The 18,844-nt window shown below is 39.4% G+C and overlaps 1 protein-coding gene across 12 annotated transcripts in view; it reads right to left on the bottom strand.

The window, feature by feature from the left end:
* Window positions 1–18,844, bottom strand: part of LOC134351811 (CYFIP-related Rac1 interactor B) — a 197,088-nt gene that overhangs the window by 113,101 nt on the left and 65,143 nt on the right. Inside the window, exon 1 of one of the 12 annotated variants that reach the window (XM_063058520.1) lies at window positions 16,643–16,722. The exons of the other annotated variants lie outside the window; for them this stretch is intronic. The gene's annotated coding sequence lies outside the window, so the exon portion shown is untranslated. Of the gene's footprint in view, window positions 1–16,642; window positions 16,723–18,844 lie in introns of those variants that run through there. 12 annotated transcript variants of the gene reach the window in all.

Genomic DNA, 18,844 nt, shown 5'->3' with positions numbered 1-18,844 from the left:
TTCAGAATGAAGCACAAAAGCACAATTTCCTACAACACAATGTAAACACTTGAGGGCAGTACACATCAGTGCAGAAACAAACAACTCCTGCAGCTCAGAACATTTGAGGAAGCAAGTCGTCCTGGAGTCCAAGGGACTACCCAAGGAAAAGATTTCCTGCTTTGCACTTTATTTTTTGCCATGCTAATTTGTTTTCTGCTATTTTCCTATAGTAGGAGTGTCTTGGATCAGAGGGTACATCCTCCTTTTAGAATGAAGATGAGGAGGAATTTCTTTAGCCATTGGGTGGTGAATCTGTGGAATTCATTACCACAAACAATTGTGGAGGCCAAGTCATTGGGTATATTTAAAGCAGAATTTAATGGGTTCTTGATGAGTAAGAGTGTCAAAAGTTACAAATAAAAGCAAGAAGATGGGGTTGAGCGCGATAATAAATCAACCAAGATGGAATGGCAGAGATTGAATGGGCTGAATGGTCCTTTGTCTTATTGTCCATCACATTTTACTGTGCCTTATATCTTCTTAGGAGAAAGTACTTATAACAATATCATTTAAGTAGCACAAAAAGTTACTTTATGTTAATCAGAATGGAATTTTTCAAATAACCTCTGGTCAGTCTGCTTTATAAATGTGGACTTTACACTAGGCTACAATGTACAGCTGGCTCTTACTATCAAGACTAACAGATAATACAAAAACAAGGTAACCACATCAATAGATGTCCACGACGATCAAGGGTATTCTTCAAAGCTCAGTACTATCAATACGAAGGGCTTCATCCACTGTACCAACCAAGCCTTCAGCAGCTTGACTGTGCTGCAGATCTATGCAAAGAGCATGCACCTGAACAAGCGGCAGGAACTGGGCGCATGCCATGCTGCTTTAAGGTCCTTCCCTCTCTTTGCAACCACAGTGAGTACCTGCTCCAAGCCCTCAAGTATTCTATCCTATCCACCCCACGTTTTACCAGAGCATTTTCTACTTGGAGGCGCAACAATTTCGCAATCTTCAGGAGTATGCTAATTCAGGCCAGGGTAATCACCAACAAAGTCACTGACTCATGGGCTCAATGTCATCTTGAGGCATCTCACATCTCCAGTGCCAAATGGAATCTAGCTCGTTATAAAGAGCAAACTGTCCACCCCAACATGGCTAACAGCAATAAGCATCAGAAAATCACCTAGCTATCACGCATACCCAAATTCAGCCCACTACAGCTAGAGAAGGAAGTCGGAAAACTAAGGATCTTCTTATCACGAGAAGAGTTCCCATAACCTATAGACTCACTTTCAAGGAATCTTCATCTCTTCATCAATATTTATTGCTCATTTATTTATTGTTTTGTTTTTGTTTTGTATTTGTATAGTTTGTTGTCCTTTGGGCTGTCTGTCCATTCCGTTGGGTGCCGTCTTTGATTCTATTGTGTTTCTTGGATTTACTGTGTATGCCTGCAAAAAAGACATCTCAGGGTTGTATATGGTGACATGTATGTACTTTGACAATAAATTTACTTTGAGTTAGACACAGAAGTGTAGATTTCATTTTTCCTTGCTTCACATCATTAACTTGAAAACAGTTAAACTAGCTGCACAATCAAGAGTCGAGTATATTAATAAACCGAGTTCCTCTGGGCTAAGTGAATATATGATAATCTTCCTAGGGCAGGAGGGAGCTGGGAGGGGGGTGGGGGGGAGGTTGGAGAGAGAGACCCAGAAAGAGAAGTGCTGGAAGGTGAGAACATGGTGGAAACTGGCATCAAAAAATTAAATTTTTGAGTTTTGTATGAGGACACAAAGCATTATTAACATACTGAAAAAATAGACAATCACCAATGTAATGCAGAAAAAAAAACTGAAGGAGACAGAGGACTAAAGCAAATATTATTCCACATTTCCCACCGAAGACCAGGTGCAGCTACAGCCTATGTAAGTTCCCACCACTACCCTGTTTCTAAACAGATGGAAGTTTCTAAAAGGTTGCTAACTATTCTGTGGAATTACAGATCATAATATTTTAACATACGAAGAGAACAGAAAGGAGAGAGAAGGAATACTAACTTAATGAGAACAGAAAAAAAGACAAATTTAGCAGATTAGATTAGATTTTTCTAGATTATGAGGACATGCAGTCCTCGTCTATTGTCATTTAGAAATGCATGCATTAAAAAATGATACAATGTTCCTCCAGAAAGATATCACAGAAACACAGGACAAACCAAGACTAAAACAGACAAAACCACATAATGCGTTCACCAGCAACTTTGATGTGTGTTGCTTGAATTTCCAGCATCTGCAGAATTCCTGTTGTTTGTAATTATAACATATAGTTACAGCAGTGAAAAGCAATACCGTAATTTGATAAAGAGCAGACCATGGGCACGGTAAGAAAAAGCCTCGAGTCCCGACAGCCCCATCATCTCATGCAAACAGAAGGGAGAAACTCTCCCTGCCAAGTGCGCAAACTTGCCAATGCATTGGAAGCACCCGACCACAGCTGACTCTGAGTCCATCCGAAAACATCGAGCCTCCGACCAGCCCTCCAACACCGAGCACCATCTCTGCCGAGCGCTTCAACCCCGCCCCAGCCACTGAGCAACAAGCAAAGTCGAGGACTCGGGGCCTTCCCCTCCGGAGATTCTGGATCACACAGTAACAGCGGCAGCGAAGCAAGCATTTCAGAAGTTTCACAGATGTTCCGCCGTGCTCTCATGTCTGTCTCCATCAAATCAGGATTGTGCATGGCACCCTACTTGACAGATAACAGATATCATTCACCAGAGTGGCCGCTGCAAGCTGCGTCGCGCTGCCATCTTCTCCTCCCGATTAGGTAGTATTGTTAACATTTCTTCTTAAGGACAATCTAATGAAGTGCCTTTAACTCTGTTTCAATTTCCACAGATACTGCTGGATCTGCTAAGTGTTTTTTGCTTTTGCTTTGTTTTTGACTTACAGCATCTGCAGTGTGGTCTTCTGATCTTCACTGCCAGTTTAATGGAGCTCACATACACACGTATATATCTCCATAGCTATCTAGAGGCACATTCAGCAGCCTCTGTGATAGCTCTTCTCTTTGCAGCTCCGTTATGTTAAAGAAAAAGTAGGTTTTGCACAGCGAGAAGCCAGCAAAACCTCTGCACCCCGTGTCTAGAGCCTCACAGACCCTTCACTCCTGACTCTGGCACTGCTCTACCAGCTCCTGGTATTTGGCCTTCTTATGCTTGAACGCCTCCTCAAACCAGTCTTCCCAAGGCACTATCAGTTTTACCATGGCTGTGTGTGCATACACACACACACATACAATATCAAGAAAATAGCTGAGTCTCCCTTCGTTTATTTGGGACACTATATTGGTTAATAGGGCAGGATTAGTGCCAAACATTTTCTGACTAGTGTCAGTCATGTGCACGTTGTGCAGCAGTTTGTGTTCAAATGCAAGTGATTTTTCATACTGACATGTGGTGAGTAATAAACAGTAAGACAATTCAGAACTGTTTTGCTCATTGTGGTTTCAAGCATGCAGGCGCTAGAGATGCCAGAAATGGCTAGGAGTGAAAAAGAATAATTTAACTATTTCAACAAGTTAGGAACTACAAAAAATTTGAAGGTATTGACTTGATCATCTTTGATCATCTTGAATCTTACAATTAAATGAAGATTTAGAGGGTGAAATCGTTGAAAGCATTGCATGAAGGCAGTTCATTATCTACACTATGTATCTACGCTGATCTTGGTCATTTACAATCAAAAGAACACATCAGCGTACACTGAATATATTCCTCTATTGATAACTATTAGGAACTAATACAGTTTTATAGCATTGTAGTAATTTTGATAGGAGTCTTGTTTATTCTGCATTTCATTTAAATGCATAATTTGATACTCAATTAAACAGTAGTTTGTCTTTTTTTAAAAATAGCTTTTGAACTACTTCCATGAAACTTTGGCTAATTGGAGCAGTTGTTTCAATGGGTCAAATGTACTGGTTCTGATGCGTCCCAATTAACCAGAATCCACTATGATATATATCTGTCATAATTGTTTCTTTCCAGGTTGATGACATAATTTACAAATCAAGGATAATGTATAAACAAGATCAAGGTTTTTTTGCAATTTGTCATGCTCAAATGTTCTCATTTCTTAGTGATACTACTATTTTCCACTGCAGCATAAAAACTTCTCCTTCAGGTGCTCTAGGTAACTGAAACAGACCGACAATTTATAAAACAAAGTTGAGAAAGCCAGATATACACAATCACATTTTGATTTTTTAATTCATTTGAATAGTATTCCCTGGGCAGATGATTGAATGAGCAACTGGTACATATCAGAAGTCCTGATTATGCCCCAGACAGACAATTTCTGAAGAATACTGATAATGACCAGGGTCACCCATTTTGTAAAGACACTGCCCAGAAGGCGGCAATGGCAAACCACATCTGTAGAAAACTTTGCCAAGAACAATCATGGTCATTGACCATGATTGCCTACGTCATATAAGATGGCACATAATGATGATGAGATTCCCTGGCACTCCTTTAAACTGCTTGTAGATCAGGAGTTGTCTACAGTTGGATTAGGTGGAAAGACTAAAGATTCTGTTCGAACTGACAGAAAGCTCATTTGAAAGAACATTTGCCAGATAAAATGGAGAATAAAGGAAGCTCTAGTGAACCACTAAATACAAAGCTTTATAGGAATAGATAAAAATGAAAATCTGGAATGTAAATGAAGAAAACCTTTGAAACAAAATATCAATAGCTACAAGTGAACAGCAACATTTATACTAGATTTTTTTTGGGATTTCATTAGTGCTGGGAATTATTGTTTAGATAGAGTAAGGTGGAGTAGGTGCTTTCTATCAAATCACTGGAACTTTGGGAAATTCAAGTGTACTACATCCAAAGTTAAAACATTATGAGGAAATGATGCAATTCATCACAGAACTTAAGAACAGGAACAGGAGTGGGCTATTCAGCACCCTCTGAGCTGTGAAAATGAGTTGGAGTTGTATTACGGATAAATGGGGAAATATAAATAAGCAACCATTAAAACTGATGTTATTTTTAACTACCTTTATACATAAACACAGGAGATTCTGCAGAAATCCAGAGCAACACACATAAAATGCTAGAGGAGCACAGCATGTCAGGCAGCAGTTATGGAAGGGAATAAATAGTCGACATGTAGGGCCAAGACCCCAATGGGGGTGGGGGACTCAGTACATTTAGATAAATATACTGAGATGGTCTCCACTGCTCAAAAGCATCAAGTATTTGGCAAACAACAAATACACTCAGGTTCAATGTTGAAGAATTTTATAGAAAATGATGAGAGGCATTGATCGTGTGGATAGTCAGAGCTTTTTCCTGGGGCTGAAATAGCTAGCATGAGAGGCCACAGTTTTAAGGTGCTTGGAAGTAGGTACAGAGGAGAAGTCAGGGGTAAGTGTTTTTACGCAGAGAGTGGTGAATGCGTGGAATGGGCTGCCGGCGACAGTGGTGGAGGCAGGTACAATAGGGTCTTTTAAGAGACTCCTGGATAGGTAAACAACAGGAATTCTGCAGATGCTGGAAATTCAAGCAACACACATCAAAGTTGCTGGTGAACGCAGCAGGCCAGGCAGCATCTCTAGGAAGAGGTGCAGTCGACATTTCAGGCCGAGACCCTTCGTCGACTGCACCTGGATAGGTACATGGAGCTTAGGAAAAATAGAGGGCTATGGGTAACCCTAGGTAATTTCTAAGGTAAGGACATGTTCAGCACAGCTTTATGGGCCGAAGGGCCTGTATTGTGCTGTAGGTTTTCTGTTTCTAAGGCATTCATGAATCCTGTCCAAATTAACTGTGTAGATAATTATCGGAAGTAATTAAAAGGGAACTGTCAGGCTAGAAATTGCATTGACTTCAAGACTAGAGGTAAGAGTTCAATCGATAAAATAAAACATACATAAAAAGAGCCCGATATTAATATTAGGGCTAAATGAGATGATTGGAATAGAAGTTAAGATGAGGTTAAAAAGAACAGAACAGCTAAGAAAGAATATGAAAAGACTCTTAAGGATATCTATGAGACTATCAAAGGGGAAAAAAAATCAAACTACCTGGGAATGAACAGTAGAATCCAAATTTTAAACAATCAAGAATTTTTTTTTACAGGTTTTGAAGAGTGAGGGGCAAGGATTTTCTTCTGGCTGTTGTACAGAACTATAAGTCCCCATCTCATAATTCAGGACTAGGATGAGAACACATTTCTAGACATAAAGACTATCCATCTTTGAAATTCTCTGCTCACAGGAGCTGTGCAGGATCAGCCACTCAGTATATAAGGACTGAGATACTGAGAATTCAGAGGATGAAAATATAATATACTGTTACAAGATCAGCTATGATTTTACTACATGGCAGAGCAGCTATTCCAATCCAACAATAAACTTCAAATTCCTTCTTGATTTTATTTTATATGTTATTATGTTTATGTCACATGTAAAGTCATGGCACAACACAAACACGAGAAATTATGCAGATGCTGGAAATCCAAAGTAACACAGATAAAATGCTGGAGGAACTCAGCAAGTCAGACAGCATCCATGGAAATGAACAAACATTCACTATCTCAGGCCGAGACCCTTCATCAGGACTGGAAAGGAAGGGAGGACACTACAGATTTTGCTGTCAACTTAGTACTTATTGCATCATTTTTCAGTCCAATATCATAACAATGCAACACACACAAAATGCTGGAGGTCAGCAGGTCAAGCAGCATCTATGAAGAGCTAATGTTTCGAGGCAAGAGCCTTCAGGCCCTCTTTTGTTTACAATAAAAATGCAATACCACATTGAATTTCAAACCTATATAACATACACATTTGTTTCTGTAATATCAGAATGTTCTCTAGATCTCATATAAACCAAGAGTGGTACTGAAGGAAAAGCAAGTCAAATACATCAGGGCATGTTTTAAAGGTCATGTTAACAGTTAATCACAGCCCTGGATTTCAATTCACAAATCAGTAGAGCAGGTTAAGTTGGACATTAAGGTCAGGAGGAGTTTATTAAAACCCTGCAGTCTAATTTATATTTATGAATTCTATCTGAAGCAACTGAGTACAAACTCTGCAGCAAACTGGGTTTGAACTCACCTATCTCCTGTGACAATCAGTATGGTACTGTAATGAATTTGGTAAATCATACTACAATACACGCAACCCAAAAATAACTGGAACAAATTCAAAAATCAGTAAATACCAAAAATAAATCCTAAATTACTTTTCCAGATAATGTTCTGATTTAGGCCAAAGCTCTTCCGCACCAATTATATAAACACAGATAAGAAATGCTAAAGAGAGAACCAATATCCGACATTCGTTATCTCCTGGACCAAGACAATATTACTGGAATGACTCCAAACAGCATTTGAATGTACAGTATATAGAGGTTTAAAATAAATGTTTCACTGCATTTAGCAAGGACCAAAGGAACTTCACCTCACTCAAAGCGATATTCTGATATAAAAGACCTTTCAACACAAAATATGTGCTTTCAGAGAATGAAGGCAACTGTCCAATCTATTACTGTAGCAGTTGACAAGTTTTTTTAAATCCCCTTTTCTCAGTTTCATATGCAGAAAAATCATTTTTCTCTCCTAACAAGGTATCTTTTTCAAGCAAAAGTATTAATACATTCTGTACCACAAAAGATTAATAGGAGCTACACTATTGTACAAAATTTTCAACAGTTCACAAATCCTAATCTACTTTCACATTCAATTGTACCACAAGTATTTTACCCACCTTTTCCACAAAACCCAGCTGCAACAACACCCTATATGGCTTGAACTCTGGAACATGCAGACATTAAGATATTCACTAATTAAGCAAAGCCAGAGGAAAAATCCTATTTCATTCTACATTTTTAAAATAGGGTCACAAGGTACAAGGTCATAGGTCAGGATAAATTTCAATTAGTTAACTGAAGAACGTTACAGCAATATGTTTTGTGGTTAACCAATCACTAGACATTGATTTGAACTTCACTCTTGGATAAACGCTTCTTGGGCTTCCAGCCAGGTACAGGCGATTTTAACCAATGTTTTGATGACAAACTCTGCCATCTTCATCAGGGATGATGCCTGATCACGTCTAGTCCGGTGGTATTTATACCGTCACCCATCCCTCCTGATTGGTTAGTCCTTATCCAATCATAGTGTGGGCACATGGCCAAGTGGTTAAGGCATTGGACTAGCTGCCTGAAGGTCGTCAGTTCGAGCCCCAGCTGAGGGAACGTGTTGTGTCCTTGAGCAAGGCACTTAATCACACTTTGCTCTGCGACGACACTGGTGCCAAGCTGTATGGGTCCTAATGCCCTTCCCTTGGACAACATTGGCTTCGTGGAGAGGGGAGACTTGCAGCATGGGCAACTGCTGGTCTTCCATACAACCTTGCCCAGGCCTGCGCCCTGGAGAGTGAAGACTTTCCAGGCGCAGATCCATGGTCTCACAAGACTAACAGATGCCTTTATATTTTATATCCAAATCATGTTTCCACTGTCACACCTTGTTTAGAATCAAATTCCAGCTCTTACTTAGAGCAAGACCTTCCTCTTTGTTGAAATTCTTTTGCTCTCATTTTATTTCAATAGCTTCCTTCACCAGATGGTCTCAAAAGTAGCTTTGTGCCAAAGCCAATCCTATGGCCACTGCGAATGCAATGTTCTCACACTGCCAAAAATACCATCTACAAACCTGTAAGGAGACTCAAATCACAGCTTATGTGGTTCAATGATTACCTGGGACTCAGGAAGGCTGGCGTTTACAGGATTTCCTGTGAATGCAGAGCAGCGTACATCAGCCAGATGGGGCACACGGTGGAAAGCCGCATCAAGGAACACAGGAGGTGTATCCGTTTGGTTTGATTTTGTCATCAAAACGTCAATTAAAATAGATACCTGTACCCAATTAGTTTATTTGTCATCTACACCAGGAAAGCACTAGATCCTTTTTCACTCTTGAATATTGGTTAAACAAAACCAAACTCAACCACATTGTTGAAACAACTAAAAATAATGGAAAATATTAACAATGACGAGAATGCAGAAGGTGAGTGCCAATGAGGAAAAGTTGTAAAGTTAAATCGAGGAAATAAAAGTTAGAGTCAAAAATTTTAGAAGTTAAACTGAGGCAGTGATGAATACATGTATGTGGACCATCTGTCCTAACATCAAATTTGGACTGTGTTAAACTTCACATCTTGTGATACTTTATGTTAAAGGCATTACATTGAAACTTCTCATGGAGAAGGAGTTTGCGTTTGAACAACATTTTTAAATATACAGTAAAATACTCATAGCAGAAACAAGAAAAACATGCCCTCATCAGTTGAGTATTGAGAGAAATTTGCTTAGTAGCTAGTGAAAGAGGTGATGCCATGTTAACAACAACAGCCACTCTACTTTTCATTCAACAAATCAAAAATTAAATCTAATATTATATATGTAGTCAAATGAGGATTGCTCATTGGTCACTTCCTAATTTGGCAATTTTTAAGTTTACTTTTACAGGAAATAGGGGAAAAAAACAAGGGGCACTTTTGCAGAAGCAACACAAATAGTTACAGAGCAAAAGTGACAGAAATTATCTTCAATCAAATGAGAAAAAGACACACACACACACTTACTTCCTCTGCAAAAGCAGGAGATTACTCATAACCCCCTCCAATGCTTCATCAGGCATTGGGGCATTGGTCAGACCACATTTGGAGTACTGGGAGCACTTTTGAGGCTATAATTTAAGGAAGGATATACTGCCATTGGAGAAGCGTCCAAAAGAGGTTCACAAGAATGATCCTGGGAATGAATGGACTGATATAGAGGAGGGAGGAGAAGATGGCGGCACAACGCAGTGTGCGTGGCCGTTCCAAATGAATATCGTATGTGTAACTAGGGGGCCATGCACAATCCTGATTTGATGGAGACGGACATGAGAAGCACAGGGGAACATCTGGAGAAACTTCTGAAATGCCTGCTTCGCTGCCACTGCTACTGTGCGATTGAGAATTTCCGGAGACGAAGGCCCCAAATCCTCGGCTTTGCCTACTGCCTGTTGCCAGGGCCGGGGACGAAGCGCTCGGCCGAGATGGTGCTCGGTGTCGGAGAGCTGGTCGGAGGCTCGGAGTTTTCGGACGGACTCGGAGTTCGACTGTGGTCGGATGCTTCCAGTATGCTGCATCGGCAAGTTGGCGGCACTGGAGGTTTACCATCTGCGTGAGATAATGGGACTTTCGAGAGACTTTGAGACTTTTACCGTGCCCATGGTCTGTTCTTATCAAATTACGGTATGCTTTGCACTGTTGTAACTATATGTTATAATTATGTGGTTTTTGTCAGTTTTTGAGTCTTGGTTTGTCATGTGTTTCTGTGATATCATTCTGGAAAAACATTGTATCATTTCTTAATGCATGTATTACTAAATGACAATAAAAGAGGACTGTGTGTCCTCATAATATAATCTATGAGGAGCATTTGATGGCTCTGGTCCTGCACTTGCTCGAGTTTAGAAGAATGAGGAGGATCTCATTGAAACCTACTGAATATTGAAAGACTTAGATCAAGTGGGCGTGAAGAGGATGTTTTCTATAGTGGGAGAGTCAAGGACCAGAGGACACAGCCTCAGAGAAGGGTGTCCCTTTAGAAAAGAGATGACCAGTAATTTCTTCAGGCAGAGGATGGTCAATTTGTGGAAGTCAGTGCTAAAGACAACTGTGAAAGCCAAGTCATTGGATGTATTTAAATTGGAGTTTGTTAGGTTCTTGATTAGTAAGGACATCAAATATTACAAGAGAAGACAGGAGAATGGATTTGAGAGGAAATAAATCAGCCCTGACCCTGGCAGAGCAGGGTCAATGGTCCAAATGGCCTAATTTTGCTCCTGTCTTATGATCTAAATATCACCAGAGGCTTGAATTGAGGGAAAAAACAGAAGTTTATAGCAGCCAATTAAAGCATACAAGTAAATAAATTTGCTCCCCTCATTTCAGCTATGCCCAAGTTAGATTCCAAGGAACCAAACTCAAGTTTAAAAAGTTAAAATTAAATGCAAAGGTTAAATGAATAAGCAGGTTTCCATCTTCTCTAAACCTCGAGGACACTATAGCAAACCAATGTAAAAACTTTAGGAAAACACTGAATTATGTAATGCATATAAATGCAACTAGAAAGTCTATACACCACCCAATTTTCCTCCACAGGAATAGTGCATATTAGTGAGCAGTAGTTCATGCTTTGTGAGAAAAATATCAAAATGTTTCAGGATGCATGAATACATCCCTAGCCTGCCTTACAAACATCTAGTGACCAGTAGCAAATTGGGAAATCTATCCTATAAAGCTATACTGTGGAATTCAGTGCCATAAACAGCTGCAGAGGCCAGGTCAATGGGTGAATTTAAGACAGAAGTTGACAGATTCTTGATAAGTCGGGGCGTGAAATGTTACAGGGAGAAGGCAGGAGAATGGAAATGAGAGGGAAATAGATCAGCCATGATCAATGGGCTGAATGGCCTAATTCTGCTCTTATAAACTCATTAAAGCATAGGGTCATGCTTCCCAGACTAGATCTATAACAGCATGGGAGCAAACTGATAATGGAGGAGCATAACTATCGGGCCTTGTCCTCAGCAATACACAGACAAAAGTGCACAATGATACCTTTCATTGTTGTGTAGCACTAAATGGGATTGTTTTCAATCTGAATTGGACATCATGGAAGCACTGTGAACAATCAATAACAGAACACTGATCACTGCAGTGCGCAACCTTGTGGCCTAGTACATCCCTCACTCTACTTTTACAATAAACTCTGGTTTCATGAAGAGTCAAAAGTTAGGAGCAGCATCAGGCATTTCTAAAAGCAAGGTGCCAACCTGGTGAAGTGTTAACAGCACAAAAAAACAAGCAACAGATAGAGCTAATAACGGCCCGATCAACAAACAAAATCAAAACCCTACAATCCTGGTATACTGTAGCTAGTTATGAATGGTGGACAGTAAAACAGTTAACTGTTAGGGAGCTAATAGCAAGTACATTCCTATCCTCATCAATGACAAAGCCCACCACCTGCGTGCTATTGACAAGGTTGAAGTATAACCATATAACCATATATCAATTACAGCATGGAAACAGGCCATCTCAGCCCTTCTAGTATGTGCCAAACTATCAGTGTCCTGATGAAGGGTTCCGGCCCGAAACATTGACTGATCGTTTCCACGGATGCTGCCCAACCTGCTGAGTTCCTCCAGCGTGTTGTGAGTGTTGCACTGATGACTGTACAATGGTCAATTAAATTCACAAGTCTTCAGTCAACAAGTAAGTCCAGGTCTGGATGCTGCAAAGCCCAAGTAATATTCCAGCATGGTGGCAGGTAGATGGTCTAGCCACTACCCTTGATATTCAATGTTATTACCATAGAATCATTGCAAACTCAACTAAGTACCTAAATACTGTGGTAACAAGACCTCATCAGAGGCTTAATATGGAGAGTTAATCACGTAGCTTAGAAGCAACTCATCAGTTCATCAAGTCTCTACTATAAAGCATTCAATTTCAATCATCCATTAAATTTCTTCCAGATTCTAAGAATCGTCTGCATATTAGCGACTATTTACATTGGTCAATTGATTGATGAACCCAGGCATTTTTAGGATGCTGACGGAAACACAAACATTCACATGGAGTGATCCACATTAGATCATTCATGAGAATGTGGCAAGTGCGCAAAAGACCCATTGATTGCATGGCGAATCAATCACACCTTCTAGCATGGAAGAGATTCTTTTTGCGTGGCTTTTGAGTGAATATGTTTTTCATCTCGGGAGGCCCATATGTTTGCTGCTCTACAAGTTCCCAGGCATGTACTGTGACTGACGCAACACTTGCTACTCCATAAACAACAGGAATTCTGCAGATGCTGGAAATTCAAGCAACACACATCAAAGTTGCTGGTGAACGCAGCAGGCCAGGCAGCATCTATAGGAAGAGGCGCAGTCGACGTTTCAGGCCGACGTCAGGACGAAGGGTCTCGGCCTGAAACGTCGACTGCGCCTCTTCCTATAGATGCTGCCTGGCCTGCTGCGTTCACCAGCAACTTTGATGTGTGTTACTTGCTACTCCATTGTCATTCTTACTCAGTGTACAAGTAATAGGGAGAACATGCAAATTTTATAGAAAGAGCATCAGGGTTGAGGAGTACTGTGAAGCAGATCTGCATGCTACATCATCCCCTCCCCTAAAACACATCACAGCCCTTCCATCATCCATCAGGCACAGGTCAGGAATTTTCTCCACATTCAGGAAAAAGCAGCTTGCTTGACTGGCATCCTATTCCCAAGATTCAACTGGAATGTCATTTAGAAGAAAAGCAGGTATTGCACAAGGGTGTATGGCACTGTGTAAGTCAATCAACTGCCTTCATTGTTCTGTAAATGTCTTCATGCAATTTAGTTTGTAGATGCCTGGTATCATAGGACCTTATAAACCTTATTTAAAGGACTTAATCTAAATTACTTACCATTTCAAGTATTTAGCAATAATGCTAATCTCACATCCTTCTCATCTTGTTAATTAAAATAAAAAGCTGAACAGGAACTTCTTAAATCAAAAATTACCTATTTTTTATTTTGTCTGCACACCCCCACAGCAAAGTATCAACTAGTAAAGACAGGCACTTTACAATTTCATAACATATTTTTGCACCCATATTATGTTAATTTGCTTAATTTAATATTAACATATTTGTTATTATTGTAATGTAATGTGTGGCAAAAGCTAATTTCCATGGCATTTATACCCTATATATGTATGCTTATGGCAATAAACTTAAACTTGACTGTGATACCTAAATATTCCGTAATTTGGGCGGGGGGGGGGAAATCGAAGGATACTTAATCAAAATTGTATTTGTGCAAGCTCAAGTGAAAGGAAAAGGGAAGTTATTGCCACTGGTGCATTAACAATATTGTAACTTTTGTTACAGAAAGATTAAAATGATTCAGAAGGCTATTTATCACCAAGGCATTTTAGTACAAACATTGATACCTCAACTTAATAAAAACTGCCTTTGCAAACTTTGTTTAAAATTGGCCAAACAATAAGCAGGAAGTAACAGAACAGGAAATGTCAAGTTGTTAAAATGAAAATAAAATTCATCTCACTAAATAAACCTATATGAAAAGCTGTATTGCAATCAAATTATTTGCTGCTTCTAGCAGTCTGAGAATATATAATATATTCAACATTTGTTATTTATTTACAAACAAGAGAAGATCTGCAGATGCTGGAAATCTAAGCAACATACACAAAATGCTGGAGGAACTCAACAGGCCAGGGAGCATCATTTTGTGTGTATTGTTATTTATATGGATATGGACATTGCACAGGTAGGAGGGATTAGTTTTTGGGGGTTTTTTCCAGTTACTTTTTAGCTGGTTCAGCACAACATTGTGGGCCAAAGGGCCTGTTCTTGTTCTATACGTTCTATGTTCTATTTCTCTATTATGTTCTATTTCTCTATTTTACTCCTGAATTTACCTTTTATATGCAATAGGAATGCTGCTTGCTTTCACAATAGTGGAGAATTGATTGATATACATATGAGAACCTGTTCTGTGAACAGCAATTTAGAAAACCAAACTGGACCTTCTTGGTGTACCAGAGCATTCAGCTATAATGGTTTTTCACTACTTTGCAAATTAGCTCAACTAATTATAATTAGAATCTTATTTAGCCATTGTTGCTCCTCTCTGCGTCTTCTGACGCATCGGGCGTCGACATTGCTGTTTCTTTAGCATTTGTCTGTTTCTTACGAGGCTGAGTTGCTAGCTCGACACACAACCCAGCACAGATGGGAAATATGCAAGGAGCCAGCCGGATTCAGCCATGGGTCCACTCGCCTCGATGTCCAGTGCAGATACAACTACAATACTGGCAGGCCATATAACCATATCAAAATTAAATCCAAACTTTAATACTTTTCCTCTTCTAATTGTTTTCTTTCAAAAAAAATTTATCTATACTGATGATAATCAGGACTGTCAGTGCTCGAGGTTGGGATAATTCTATTTTAGGCATCCAGTATCAGCTTGAATCACTGCAATCCATTACAATCACATGCAGATTAAATCCATCTACTCTAGCCCGGAACAGACCCATCAGAGAAGCAAATTAAGGATAAAATCAAGCTGGCTTAGATATTTCAGTTGGACAAGTCTATGTGGTGGGTGGGCATTGGGTTAAGTAAACCATAAAAGCTCAAATCAAATTTAGATACGCAAGGTACTTCATTAAAAATGTTTGATAACCAGGAATAAGTGACTAACAAAGAGAAGGCAAATGTGTCATTGTGACTTCTGTCACCAGGTTATTATTAACCACTGAACCTTGTGAACATGTCTTTAGGAAGCGGGCACAAATTTCACAGACAGCTCATAATTTAGTCAAACTTTATATTTTACAAAACACAACAAAATACTTGAAATATCGTACATGTAGCATCCGTCTAGAGAAAAACAGTTAAAGCTTCAGGTCAATTACTTTTCATCAGAACTAGAAAAAGTTCAAAAACAACATGGTAGACCAGGGGAGGAGCATAGACAACACAGAATCTTCGTGATCGAGTACGCCGTGATGCAAATAGTGTTGGCAGAAGCCAAGAGAAAATGGTAAACATTTACTGATTACTCATAATCTGTCGAGAGTAGATATATATTTTAAAATGACAGTAGAAAGAGCGGGAGAAGAAGAACAATGTTACAACTGTGATATTCAGATCACTACTACAGTTGCCGGAAATCTGAAGTAAAACAGAATGCAAGAAATTCCCAGTGAATCAGGCAGCATCCTTGAACAGGGAAAACCTGAGATGTTGTTATCACAGGATTATGGCCTCTCATCAAAACTCGTCCGTTTTCACAACACAAGCAGTGAATGTTTGTTTTCTGAATTCATTGTTGAAAGCTTTTATTTTATTTTCTTGTTGTGAGAAAATCATCTACCAAAACTGGGAACTGGGGCTTTGACACAGAAGTTCAAGCTGTTAGGGTGTTTCACTACCCCGTCCCAAATCTGCATCATGCAGCTTTTTGCCCAATGTAAATAAGTAAAAATCTGTCTCCACAAGAAAACCTGTTGCCCCATACAAATTGTCTAAAGAACCCTTTCAAGGCTTCAATTGATCACATACATTTAATTGAAACAAATTACCAACTAAACTAAAATACACAGTACACACAGCAAGCACAATATGCACATGTATACACTGGTAAACTACTATATCTACACAATTGACAAAAATACAGCCATACACGAAATGTTTAAAGATACTGCTTAAGCAGGCAAATCAAAACAGCAATTGTTATATTCACAAATGACACCTGTAACTCTTGACAAAACAATCCAAAATTTAATTCACCAAAGTGTTTGCATAAAATTAATTCTAACTTAAGTCAAAGCTACCTCTGAAGAATTAATAAAAGGCTAATCTTTTCCTATAACCACTGTGTACCATAATGCAAAATGTTAATTATTAAATGCTAGATGAAAAATTCTATCTGGACTTGCAAATTTAATTAATAAAGAGCAGATACATTCAAATACTTACAACTGCTGTATCCATCAGTGTCAAATGCTATCATTAGCTTAACATTAATGAAAGACAAGTGATGTCTCTTTTTAGAGTTCCTATTTTTGCCTTATTTGGACAGGTTTATTAACAAAGCTGGGTGCTGACAAAGAAGAATGCCACACTTCCTCTCAAATTGCCACATCATGCACCGCTAAGCCTGCATGTAGGCGATACTTCCGGACGCTTTTTCAAATTCTCTTTGCTAATCTTGTTGCAGAATTTGAATGGAAACTGATTTTAAATAGCAGCTTATTTATACTCTACTAGCGAGCTTTCACACAGCATCTCAGCAAAAATATACTTACCTTCCCTGCATAACCATCAGCTGTGGAAATAAGCATTTTTGTATGCCACTAAATGCACAACTTTTCATGCTACTCAAAGCTACCAAAGCTCCAATCTGACAGTATTGTACAATATGCAAACATTTTAACCACTGAGCCATCGAGTCTGTCCATGCAGTCTTTCTTAATGCTTTCGTATTTCCTCCCTTCTGCTTGGCTATTTCCACATTTTTGTAATTTCAATAATCTACAATCACGTAACGAAAAAGACCTCTCATCAATTCCAATTCTCTCAAAATATTCTATCAAGATTTAGGATTAATTCAACCAAAAATTCTGAAAGTAAGATGCAATAGCTCTACACTCACTTTATAGTTCGCAACAGTACATCCTTAACAAAAATTACAAATTTTTTGAGCACTTGTGAAAGATACAATCTTTGCTGTATGGTGTGAACTTTTCTGAACAAATAATGTTAATGAATCCGTCATTTCCAAGTCTGAATGCTTACAATGCTGAATCACGTAGTGTAGCTGTTCTGGCAATGCATACAATCAGTAAAAGTAAACTAATATACTCATGTGGCGAGTCTTTTTTCACAAAAAACATTCCCATCTCTCACGTATCTTCATTGACTTTAACACTCTCCCACATCAAGCAGAACAGGGGCATGCTTTCCTGCCCTAGGGGTGAAAACACAGTGGTTACTGTACTAACCAGCAGTTAAGAGACTGGGACAAGTTATAAAATTCTTTTCGAGCTGGCAAACCTTTTAAAAAAAAGAGCAATCAACATGAAAATTGAAGCCAAGGCAATAGATGTAGTATACCTAGAATCCAGCAAAGCTTTTGACAAGATCCTGCATGGAAGGCTGGTCCAAAAGGTTACAGCACATGGAACTTGCGGATCCAAAATTGTCTCAGGGTTGGGAGACAAAGGACTACTTTTCTATCTAGAAGTCTGAGCAGGGGTATACAACAGGAATCAATGCTGGGACATTGATTGCTCGTCACTTGGATGAGAACGTAGATGATCTGATTAGTAAGTGTGTTGACAAAAAGTGATAGAGCCACGGAAAGGAGAGGCAGGGTGCAAGGATCACAGAAAAATTGGGCATGGTGACAGGTAGAAATTAAGCCAGGCAAGTGTCAGGTAATGCATTTGTAGGTGTCAAATATTGGCAAGACATATACAGTAAACGACAAGAGATTTTAGGAGCATTGATATAGAGTCCATGGGACAAGTTGATAGTTTCCTGAAAATGGCAACACCAATTGATAAGGTGGTAAATAAGCCATTCAGTATTCTCGCCTTCATAGGTGAAGTCATTAAGTACAACAGTTGGTACATCATGTTGAAGATGTGCAAAATATTGGTTAGGTCACACGTGTATTCTGTACACTTCTGGTCTCCACACTACAAGAAATATGTGGTTACACCAGAGAAAGTGCAGAAGAGATGAACGAGTATTACCAGGAAAGGAGAATCTCTGGTAGATTGGATGGGCTCAGTTAGTTCTCAATGGAGCGCAGGAATCTGAGGAGTGACCTGCTAGAGCCATGTTAAGTTCACGAGAAGGGCATAAGCTGGAGGTGTACTGGGAGACAGCGAGGACAGGCAGAGAGGAACAGACTGCTGGAGGGAGGATACACAATGGCTACATGGAGGGGGGATAAGGTATAGAGAGATCAGTCACATGAAGTGATATCGAGAGGAAAAAGCAGACATGGTACAAGAAGTGGGCAGAGAGACGAGGGAAGACCAATGTCTAGCAACAGGGCACATAGTCAAATCACGTACCAGCAAATGGCCTGCAAAAGGCAGGCCAGACCACCAAACCAATCAAGTCCATCTCACAATCGAAGTGTCTGGCGCACAATGAGCAACTGTCAAA

The sequence above is a fragment of the Mobula hypostoma genome, chromosome 9 (assembly GCF_963921235.1).
Source record: "Mobula hypostoma chromosome 9, sMobHyp1.1, whole genome shotgun sequence".
In the NCBI taxonomy this organism is placed as follows: domain Eukaryota; kingdom Metazoa; phylum Chordata; class Chondrichthyes; order Myliobatiformes; family Myliobatidae; genus Mobula; species Mobula hypostoma.
The sequence above is the reverse complement of the archived record's forward strand: the minus strand, read 5'-3'. Positions and strand labels throughout refer to the sequence as shown.